At 38.4% G+C, this 11,250-nt stretch overlaps 2 long non-coding RNA genes across 2 annotated transcripts; one reads left to right on the plus strand and one right to left on the minus strand.

Moving 5' to 3' along the window:
* Positions 1-288: 288 nt before the first annotated feature.
* On the plus strand, positions 289-5,038 carry LOC149584388 (uncharacterized). The gene is made up of 5 exons (XR_016380239.1): positions 289-774; positions 843-1,019; positions 1,095-1,189; positions 1,250-1,434; positions 4,043-5,038. It is a non-coding gene; the product is annotated as an uncharacterized LOC149584388 (long non-coding RNA).
* Positions 1,790-2,308, minus strand: LOC149584389 (uncharacterized). The gene is made up of 2 exons (XR_016380240.1): positions 2,134-2,308; positions 1,790-1,940 (listed from the first exon to the last, which is right to left on the minus strand). It is a non-coding gene; the product is annotated as an uncharacterized LOC149584389 (long non-coding RNA).
* Positions 5,039-11,250: the final 6,212 nt, after the last annotated feature.

The raw sequence follows: 11,250 nt of genomic DNA on the forward strand, positions 1-11,250 counted from the left end.
CCATACTAAAAACATTGAGCTACGACAAACAGGGGCCGAGTAATTAAGCTAAACGTAAACAAACAACCCGTCCAAAGGAAATGCATTAGACTATGCTTTGCAGGCCCATAACTCTGTGTCTACTAGAGATACGGGGATGTCCTTAGGATATGTTATAGTCCAAATTGTCCTTCATCTAACCATACTAAAAACTTTGGGCTACGACAAACAGGGGCCGAGTACTTAAGCAAAATGTTCGTCAACTTTGGTATCGTCTCACTTATTTTTATTATGTTACTTATGATTTTTACTTTTCGCGCTCTTTAGAGCTGAAAAGTATTGTTCCGACCTCTGTTGGCTGGACGGCTGGCTGGATTTGGTGTAACCGCATAATAAGATTCGTCATAAATAAACTTTTTATATTTCAAATTTCCCGCGAATTTTCGACTCGAGATTCACCCATAGTTCACGTTACACCTCATAGGTGGCGTAACGTATTTAATTTCAATTGAAATTATTTTTCTGTCGGCGCCGGGCCTCGAACCCGCGAAGTCCTGATCCATACGAGACGACAGTGAAGCCGCCCGTCCGCGCGCTGACACGAAGCCACGCTTGCTTGTAATATAAAGCGAGATAAATTATAGTGAAGAGAAGAAAGAGAGAGTTAGAAGGAAATGGATCCCCCCACCTCCCCGACGCCCGCGTGGGTTTAGCGGGAGACGAGAGAGAGAGAGAGCTGTCCCCCACCTCCCCGACGCCCGCCACTGGATGCTGTCGAATATATATTGTATCGAGGTAGAGGAGAGACAGTTGCTTGCAATTTTTTTGCAATTTATAATTATTTTATATCTTTTTAATCCTAGGCAAGATTAGATTTCTACTTGGGAACTTAAACATTACAATTAATATTATCATATTAATCAAAAAAGACATTAAAGTTCTCCCCGAAAGAAGGCGCGCTAAGCAGAGAGAGTTTTCTAATTTCACCAATGAATCAATGATATCGTTTTTGAAGACTCGTCTGCTTAAACGTTAGGGAGGTAACTTGATTTACTAATAAAATTAAATGTATTAACAAAATGAAACTCGAGTCAGCGTTTTAAAACTATAACTAGTTTGGGACGGAGGTACCATTGCTCAATATTTGTTTGGCAAGTTTTAAATCGTTTAAAATTAAATGATCACTTAACGGAACTACATAAAATAATAGGTAGATTTTTGCAGAATTAAATTGCAGATTCTTCGCAAAATTAACTAATCATTTTGGCAGTTTCCGCTCTCACTGGGTTCATCTACTAATAACAGTTACGTAATAAGTGATAATTTTAAAAATAAAATCAACAACTCAAAGATATAAAATGAAATTTATGATCAAATTGAAACTAATTTCAATCAACGACAAACGGAATCAACTAATCATTTTGGCAGTTTCCACTCTCGCTGGGTTACAGTTACGTTAGTGATAATTATAAAAATAAAATCAACAATCTCATAAAATCAACAACTCAAAATATAAAATGAAATTTATGATCAAAATGAATCTAATTTCAATCAACGACAAACGGAATCAACGTGTTCATCTCTCCATCCACGGAAATATGAAATTTCTACATGAAACATGAAAGTGCTATCAACCTAACAATTTTTAGAAATGTAATTTTAATCAGTGAAACATACTCATTTAAAGTTAACTAATTATAAGTCGCTAATTTGATTATTATATTTAAAAAAAATTATATTATTTAAGTAATAAATTTAACGATGGTGTTGATAGTACCAATAGAGTATTCAAGGATTGATTACGTTAATATCAACGTATCAAACAAAAAGTATTTAATTATAATTTGGAATTTCAATTTAAATTTATACAGTTTTTTAAATGCCCATTGAGATTCAGAGTCTGTCACTGAATGTTGAAGATCTCCAGTCTCTGCCAAGTGATTTAAATTTTCAGACCCTCTCTGTGGGAAAGGGGGAATTAAATTAACGAGACTTACAAACTGACATCATCCTTAAATTAAATAAGGATTATAAATGAAAAGTTAAATCAAGGTATTGAAGGTTTAATTCTAATGTTTGGAAAGGATTTTAAAATATCCATGCGGTGGCATAACTAGTTAAATATCAGCAACAGTTGAAAAACCTTGGCCTAACTTTTAGGGTGGTCTGCTACAGTATAAGGTACAATTCGTTCAGTAATATAAATCGGTTACATAATAATAAAAATATAAATTTAAATAAGATTTGCAAACGCTTCAGAAACCCCCGTTACTCGGACCCCCGAGTCCCCGATGATACCCGACTCCCCGTCTCCCCCGATACACTAAAGACCGAGGCTTTTTTTTTTTTTTTTTTTTTTTTTTCTCCACCTGCTAGCACTAGTGCTTAGCCGTTAGGCCTTGAGCACCAGGAAGAATTGAGCGGGAGACCCTACGCGGCCCAGCACTGACGGGGGCCGCTAGGTCGTATGTGTGTAAGCAGGGAAGGAAATGAGGTTTACTTGGGAGGTGACGGAAGGTGGCATTGGGGAAAGTCACCTCCGGCGGACACGGGACAGTCGGCACCTATAGGGTAGGAACGCCGACATGTGTCGTATTCCCTCAAACTTTGCCGCCCAGAAGCTTGGCTTACAGGAGTGCGCCACACTCCCGGCTAGACCGAGGCTTAAACCTCCTGAGCGTCCGTGTAGCTCGCGGCCATCTTTATTGTTTACATGAGCTCGTCACTACAGGGTAGGAAATAAGACAGGTTTACAAGTCCCAAACCAGTTTATTAATTGCTCGGACCAGTTTATTTATTCCAAAAGTTGGGGTCAGTGGTATCAGGGAGCACTTTATTAATTATGGTTTTTGGAAAAAATAGACGGTGGGACCAGTTTATAAATTCGGGGTTCCTTATCAGAATTTTTCTAGCTCAACACATTTTCTACCTATTCTACTCCTAGGTAGTTAGTACTCCTTGGCTACAACTTCCCTACAAAAGTTTTGTATTCTATTGACTATTGATCTTGTCTAGCGTCTATACTCTAGAATGAGTCTCTTGTAGTCGACATTCTAGACCATAGCCAGTACTAGTTGTCAGTAGTATTAGGCAGTAGCAGAAGTAAATATTTACTTCTGGCAGTAGTGTATGGTCACATTACTTATTTATTTATTTATTTATGGAACACTGTTCGTGAAGCCAGCAGAGTGGCTTGTGTACGAACATCGGATACAAAGAGAGATGTAAAAACAGAGTAATTATTGAATATAGGGCTAAGAAACAGTGTAGTATAATGAATGAGATTAAGTTGACTAACAATATAAAAATTATAGGAACATAAGGGAGTATATTAAACAGTATTTGATCTGGCTTACTGATAGCGAGAGAAGATATTGCCACCGAATTTATGTGAAATGCAATAAGGAATAAGGATAGTTCAGAAAAGTGTTAGCTCTATTTATCTATCTAAACGCATATTTGAATGAGGCGCCAAAACATTCGAAACATAGATGGCGATAGCTATGCTATCGCCGATCAATAACGAAACACGAGGTTAGCCAGTAAACGGCGAGAGAGAGGCATTCGGGTTTTTCGCGTGAACATGTAAAGAACGATTAATAAACGTAACTCTTTTTATCTTTTTCTATAACCGCAAGTCTTAATAATAATCATTAATTACACGCCTGAATCAACGACAATTAACAATTAACAAAAGGATTAAGAACCTCAAATATCATTAGACATGTTGATTGATATAATGATATTTAGTGGCAACTAGTTGAAAAATTGTGATAAGAAATAAAAGTTAACAGTAGGGACTTGGCAATTCGGGCTTAACTCCGCCCCCAGCGCCATTATGGTATGTTTTTTAACAGAATGAAAGCTATATAAGTCCCTCCTCCTGGTATGTTTTTTAGCACTAGTGGAAGGTAGCCTGACGTTGCATGACGTAGTATTGCCAAGTCCCTGTTATGGATGGTTATATGCTACTTTTTCCTACGGTAAAAAATTCAAATTCAATTAGAATTTTCAGCTTCTTTACTTTTGTGTCTTTACGTGCTTTTTATTCTCACCATTTTAGAAATTTAATTTATAGTGGGACCGGTAAAATAATAATTAATGCGAGGGTCACTGGTCCCAAGGACCACCACCACATCCGCGACACCAATTCGCGGCCGCCCACTCCGAAACAGACGAGCGCCTGAAAGGCTCAACCTATGAGACAGCAGCTAAACCAAGTTTTCACCATAATAACAATAACCTCATGAAGGACAGTATAAATAATGAGTTTAAACAAACTTTTCACCATAATAACAATAACCTCATAAAGGACAGTATAAATAATGACTTTAAACAAACTTTTCACCACAATAACAATAACCTCATAAAGGACAGTATAAAATAGTGACTTAAACGAAGTTAAATCTGAATTACAATCCACCTCATTAAGCTCAACCTAACTGTTACAAATGCATAGCGCAATATTACAAGTTGCCAATGATCTTCGAATTTTATTGTTAAACCCTCACATTATCTTAAGACTCATACGGTCACTGGGTTTTAATCTCACGGGAGAGTATTGCTATATTCGTAATTCCCGCTTATTCCAAACACAACCTAGATGGCGCCCCATCCTCAGATATCGATTGATTGTAACCCCCATTTTCTAAGCATGAGATCATGAACGCTGGATCTCTAAAGGGACCGGAAAACGCCCGCCTTCCACTGTACAAACCGAGTCCTCTCTAGCATAGCGTCGGGGGAAGGTATGGGGGTTGTGAATTTGGGAACACTTAAGGCCATTCGGTCTTTTGTGATTCTGAATAAACCTATTGAAAAGAAATTTAAACGACCTTGGCCGTACCCGTTTTTTTTTATTTATTTTTTTACAAAGCAAACGTGCTATAGAGAAAAATCTATTCCGTTTACTAGTCCCTTTAGAGATCCAGCGTTCATGATGAGATATAGGAGAGAACATTCCTCACTTCTTTATCCGCACTCAAGCGGCATCCTTGCCACCCAATGTAACGAATGACCATAATCATATGGTAGAATAAATCTTGGATATTGATTAGTATATCTCGCCTAATTAATCCACCAAGACTTGAACACTACAGTTAATTACTTATTTAATTAAACTGTAAACCAAATTCTTACTAGATTGGTTTTATTCATAATCGGAATGCTATTTTATAAACAATGGAAAAAAACCTGAAAATTTTAAATTTGTCGGGGTCAATGAATATAGTAATACTTTTTCTAGTCACTAGAGGGCGCGAAAAGTGTAATCTGGCCGGGGCCATCTTGTTGCACTAAACTTTGGAGGCTCATAACTCTTGTTCTACAAGAGATACTGGGATCTCCTTTGGATATGTTATAGTACTCTTTGCTCCCCATACAAGGATACTTTAAACTTGAGGCTACCTCAATATCGTCGTCAACTTATTTTTTGTCTCACTTATTGTTAGAAGGTTACTTTTGATTTTTGAAAATAAACTTTGCAGGCTCGTAACTCTGGTTCTACCAGAGATACGGGGATGTAAATAATGTGACCTTGACACAAATGTTCGGATAATTATAAAGGTCTTTGCATGTTCCAAGCAAAAAAAAAACTTCGCGGTTTCGAACCTGTGGCCTTCCGGGAGTGAGGCGGATGCGATAACCGCTATACTAAAGATATGTTATTATTTTTAATCGAAAGAACAGGGTCAAGTAATTAAGCAATACGTGAACAAACAAACCCCTCCATAGAAAATGCATTAGACTATACTTTGCAGGCTCGTAACTCTGTTTCTACTGTAGATAAGGCGATGTCCTTTGAGTATGTTATATTCCAATTTGTCCCCCATCTAACCATACTAAAAACATTGAGCTACGACAAACAGGGGCCGAGTAATTAAGCTAAACGTAAACAAACAACCCGTCCAAAGGAAATGCATTAGACTATGCTTTGCAGGCCCATAACTCTGTGTCTACTAGAGATACGGGGATGTCCTTAGGATATGTTATAGTCCAAATTGTCCTTCATCTAACCATACTAAAAACTTTGGGCTACGACAAACAGGGGCCGAGTACTTAAGCAAAACGTAACGAAACAAACCCCCTCCATAGGAAATGCATTAGACTATACTTTGCAGGCTCGTAACTCTGTTTCTACTGGAGATACGGGGATGTCCTATGAGTATGTTATAGTCCAATTTGTCCACCATCTAACCATACTAAAAATAATGAGCTACGACAAACAGGGGCCGAGTAATTAAGCTAAACGTAAACAAACAACCCGTCCATAGGAAATGCATTAGACTATATTTTGCAGGCCCATAACTCTGTGTCTACTAGAGATACGGGGATGTCCTTAGGATATGTTATAGTCCAAATTGTCCTTCATCTAACCATACTAAAAACTTTGGGCTACGACAAACAGGGGCCGAGTACTTAAGCAAAACGTAACGAAACAAACCCCCTCCATAGGAAATGCATTAGACTATACTTTGCAGGCTCGTAACTCTGTTTCTACTGGAGATACGGGTATGTCCTATGAGAATGTTATAGTCCAATTTGTCCCCCATCTAACCATACTAAAAATAATGGGCTACGACAAACAGGGGCCGAGTAATTAAGCTAAACGTAAACAAACAACCCGTCCATAGGAAATGCATTAGACTATATTTTGCAGGCCCATAACTCTGTGTCTACTAGAGATACGGGGATGTCCTTAGGAAATGTTATAGTCCAAATTGTCCCCCATCTAACCATACTAAAAACATTGAGCTACGACAAACAGGGGCCGAGTAATTAAGCTAAACGTAAACAAACAACCCGTCCATAGGAAATGCATTAGACTATATTTTGCAGGCCCATAACTCCTAGAGATACGGGGATGTGCTTAGGAAATGTTATAGTTCAAATTGTCCCCCATCTAACCATACTAAAAACATTGAGCTACGACAAACAAGGGCCGAGATATTAAGCAAAATGTTCGTCAACTTTGGTATCGTCTCACTTATTTTTATTATGTTACTTATGATTTTTGCACTAAACTTTGGAGGCTCATAACTCGCTCCCCATACAAGGATAATTTAAACTTGAGGCTACCTCAATATCGTCGTCAACTTATTTTTTGTCTCACTTATTGTTAGAAGGTTACTTTTGATTTTTGAAAATAAACTTTGCAGGCTCGTAACTCTGGTTCTACCAGAGATACGGGGATGTAAATAATGTGACCTTGACACAAATGTTCGGATAATTATAAAGGTCTTTGCATGTTCCAAGCAAAAGAAAAAACTTCGCGGTTTCGAACCTGTGGCCTTCCGGGAGTGAGGCGGATGCGATAACCGCTACACTAAAGATATGTTATTATTTTTAATCGAAAGAACAGGGTCAAGTAATTAAGCAATACGTGAACAAACAAACCCCTCCATAGAAAATGCATTAGACTATACTTTGCAGGCTCGTAACTCTGTTTCTACTGTAGATAAGGCGATGTCCTTTGAGTATGTTATATTCCAATTTGTCCTTCATCTAACCATACTAAAAACATTGAGCTACGACAAACAGGGGCCGAGTAATTAAGCTAAACGTAAACAAACAACCCGTCCAAAGGAAATGCATTAGACTATGCTTTGCAGGCCCATAACTCTGTGTCTACTAGAGATACGGGGATGTCCTTAGGATATGTTATAGTCCAAATTGTCCTTCATCTAACCATACTAAAAACTTTGGGCTACGACAAACAGGGGCCGAGTACTTAAGCAAAAGTTCGTCAACTTTGGTATCGTCTCACTTATTTTTATTATGTTACTTATGATTTTTGCACTAAACTTTGGAGGCTCATAACTCTTGTTCTACAAGAGATACTGGGATCTCCTTTGGATATGTTATAGTACTCTTTGCTCCCCATACAAGGATACTTTAAACTTGAGGCTACCTCAATATCGTCGTCAACTTATTTTTTGTCTCACTTATTGTTAGAAGGTTACTTTTGATTTTTGAAAATAAACTTTGCAGGCTCGTAACTCTGGTTCCACCAGAGATACGGGGATGTAAATAATGTGACCTTGACACAAATGTTCGGATAATTATAAAGGTCTTTGCATGTTCCAAGCAAAAAAAAAACTTCGCGGTTTCGAACCTGTGGCCTTCCGGGAGTGAGGCGGATGCGATAACCGCTATACTAAAGATATGTTATTATTTCTAATCGAAAGAACAGGGTCAAGTAATTAAGCAATACGTGAACAAACAAACCCCTCCATAGAAAATGCATTAGACTATACTTTGCAGGCTCGTAACTCTGTTTCTACTGTAGATAAGGCGATGTCGTTTGAGTATGTTATATTCCAATTTGTCCCCCATCTAACCATACTAAAAACATTGAGCTACGACAAACAGGGGCCGAGTAATTAAGCTAAACGTAAACAAACAACCCGTCCAAAGGAAATGCATTAGACTATGCTTTGCAGGCCCATAACTCTGTGTCTACTAGAGATACGGGGATGTCCTTAGGATATGTTATAGTCCAAATTGTCCTTCATCTAACCATACTAAAAACTTTGGGCTACGACAAACAGGGGCCGAGTACTTAAGCAAAACGTAACGAAACAAACCCCCTCCATAGGAAATGCATTAGACTATACTTTGCAGGCTCGTAACTCTGTTTCTACTGGAGATACGGGGATGTCCTATGAGAATGTTATAGTCCAATTTGTCCCCCATCTAACCATACTAAAAATAATGAGCTACGACAAACAGGGGCCGAGTAATTAAGCTAAACGTAAACAAACAACCCGTCCATAGGAAATGCATTAGACTATATTTTGCAGGCTCATAACTCTGTGTCTACTAGAGATACGGGGATGTCCTTAGGATATGTTATAGTCCAGATTGTCCTTCATCTAACCATACTAAAAACTTTGGGCTACGACAAACAGGGGCCGAGTACTTAAGCAAAACGTAACGAAACAAACCCCCTCCATAGGAAATGCATTAGACTATACTTTGCAGGCTCGTAACTCTGTTTCTACTGGAGATACGGGGATGTCCTATGAGTATGTTATAGTCCAATTTGTCCCCCATCTAACCATACTAAAAATAATGAGCTACGACAAACAGGGGCCGAGTAATTAAGCTAAACGTAAACAAACAACCCGTCCATAGGAAATGCATTAGACTATATTTTGCAGGCCCATAACTCTGTGTCTACTAGAGATACGGGGATGTCCTTAGGAAATGTTATAGTCCAAATTGTCCCTCATCTAACCATACTAAAAACATTGAGCTACGACAAACAAGGGCCGAGATATTAAGCAAAATGTTCGTCAACTTTGGTATCGTCTCACTTATTTTTATTATGTTACTTATGATTTTTGCACTAAACTTTGGAGGCTCATAACTCTTGTTCTACAAGAGATACTGGGATCTCCTTTGGATAAGTTATAGTACTCTTTGCTCCCCATACAAGGATATTTTAAACTTGAGGCTACCTCAATATCGTCGTCAACTTATTTTTTGTCTCACTTATTGTTAGAAGGTTACTTTTGATTTTTGAAAATAAACTTTGCAGGCTCGTAACTCTGGTTCTACCAGAGATACGGGGATGTAAATAATGTGACCTTGACACAAATGTTCGGATAATTATAAAGGTCTTTGCATGTTCCAAGCAAAAGAAAAAACTTCGCAGTTTCGAACCTGTGGCCTTCCGGGAGTAAGGCGGATGCGATAACCGCTACACTAAAGATATGTTATTATTTTTAATCGAAAGAACAGGGTCAAGTAATTAAGCAAAACGTAACGAAACAAACCCCCTCCATAGGAAATGCATTAGACTATACTTTGCAGGCTCGTAACTCTGTTTCTACTGGAGATACGGGGATGTCCTATGAGTATGTTATAGTCCAATTTGTCCACCATCTAACCATACTAAAAATAATGAGCTACGACAAACAGGGGCCGAGTAATTAAGCTAAAGGTAAACAAACAACCCGTCCATAGGAAATGCATTAGACTATATTTTGCAGGCCCATAACTCTGTGTCTACTAGAGATACGGGGATGTCCTTAGGATATGTTATAGTCCAAATTGTCCTTCATCTAACCATACTAAAAACTTCGGGCTACGACAAACAGGGGCCGAGTACTTAAGCAAAACGTAACGAAACAAACCCCCTCCATAGGAAATGCATTAGACTATACTTTGCAGGCTCGTAACTCTGTTTCTACTGGAGATACGGGGATGTCCTATGAGAATGTTATAGTCCAATTTGTCCCCCATCTAACCATACTAAAAATAATGAGCTACGACAAACAGGGGCCGAGTAATTAAGCTAAACGTAAACAAACAACCCGTCCATAGGAAATGCATTAGACTATATTTTGCAGGCCCATAACTCTGTGTCTACTAGAGATACGGGGATGTCCTTAGGATATGTTATAGTCCAAATTGTCCTTCATCTAACCATACTAAAAACTTCGGGCTACGACAAACAGGGGCCGAGTACTTAAGCAAAACGTAACGAAACAAACCCCCTCCATAGGAAATGCATTAGACTATACTTTGCAGGCTCGTAACTCTGTTTCTACTGGAGATACGGGGATGTCCTATGAGAATGTTATAGTCCAATTTGTCCCCCATCTAACCATACTAAAAATAATGAGCTACGACAAACAGGGGCCGAGTAATTAAGCTAAACGTAAACAAACAACCCGTCCATAGGAAATGCATTAGACTATATTTTGCAGGCCCATAACTCTGTGTCTACTAGAGATACGGGGATGTCCTTAGGAAATGTTATAGTCCATATTGTACCCCATCTAACCATACTAAAAACATTGAGCTACGACAAACAAGGGCCGAGATATTAAGCAAAATGTTCGTCAACTTTGGTATCGTCTCACTTATTTTTATTATGTTACTTATGATTTTTGCACTAAACTTTGGAGGCTCATAACTCGCTCCCCATACAAGGATACTTTAAACTTGAGGCTACCTCAATATCGTCGTCAACTTATTTTTTGTCTCACTTATTGTTAGAAGGTTACTTTTGATTTTTGAAAATAAACTTTGCAGGCTCGTAACTCTGGTTCTACCAGAGATACGGGGATGTAAATAATGTGACCTTGACACAAATGTTCGGATAATTATAAAGGTCTTTGCATGTTCCAAGCAAAAAAAAAACTTCGCGGTTTCGAACCTGTGGCCTTCCGGGAGTGAGGCGGATGCGATAACCGCTATACTAAAGATATGTTATTATTTCTAATCGAAAGAACAGGGTCAAGTAATTAAGCAATACGTGAA

This window comes from Phalangium opilio, unplaced genomic scaffold (genome assembly GCF_054372755.1).
Source record: "Phalangium opilio isolate 3A_F unplaced genomic scaffold, DU_Popi_V2 ptg001170l_1, whole genome shotgun sequence".
Taxonomy (NCBI): Eukaryota; Metazoa; Arthropoda; class Arachnida; order Opiliones; family Phalangiidae; genus Phalangium; species Phalangium opilio.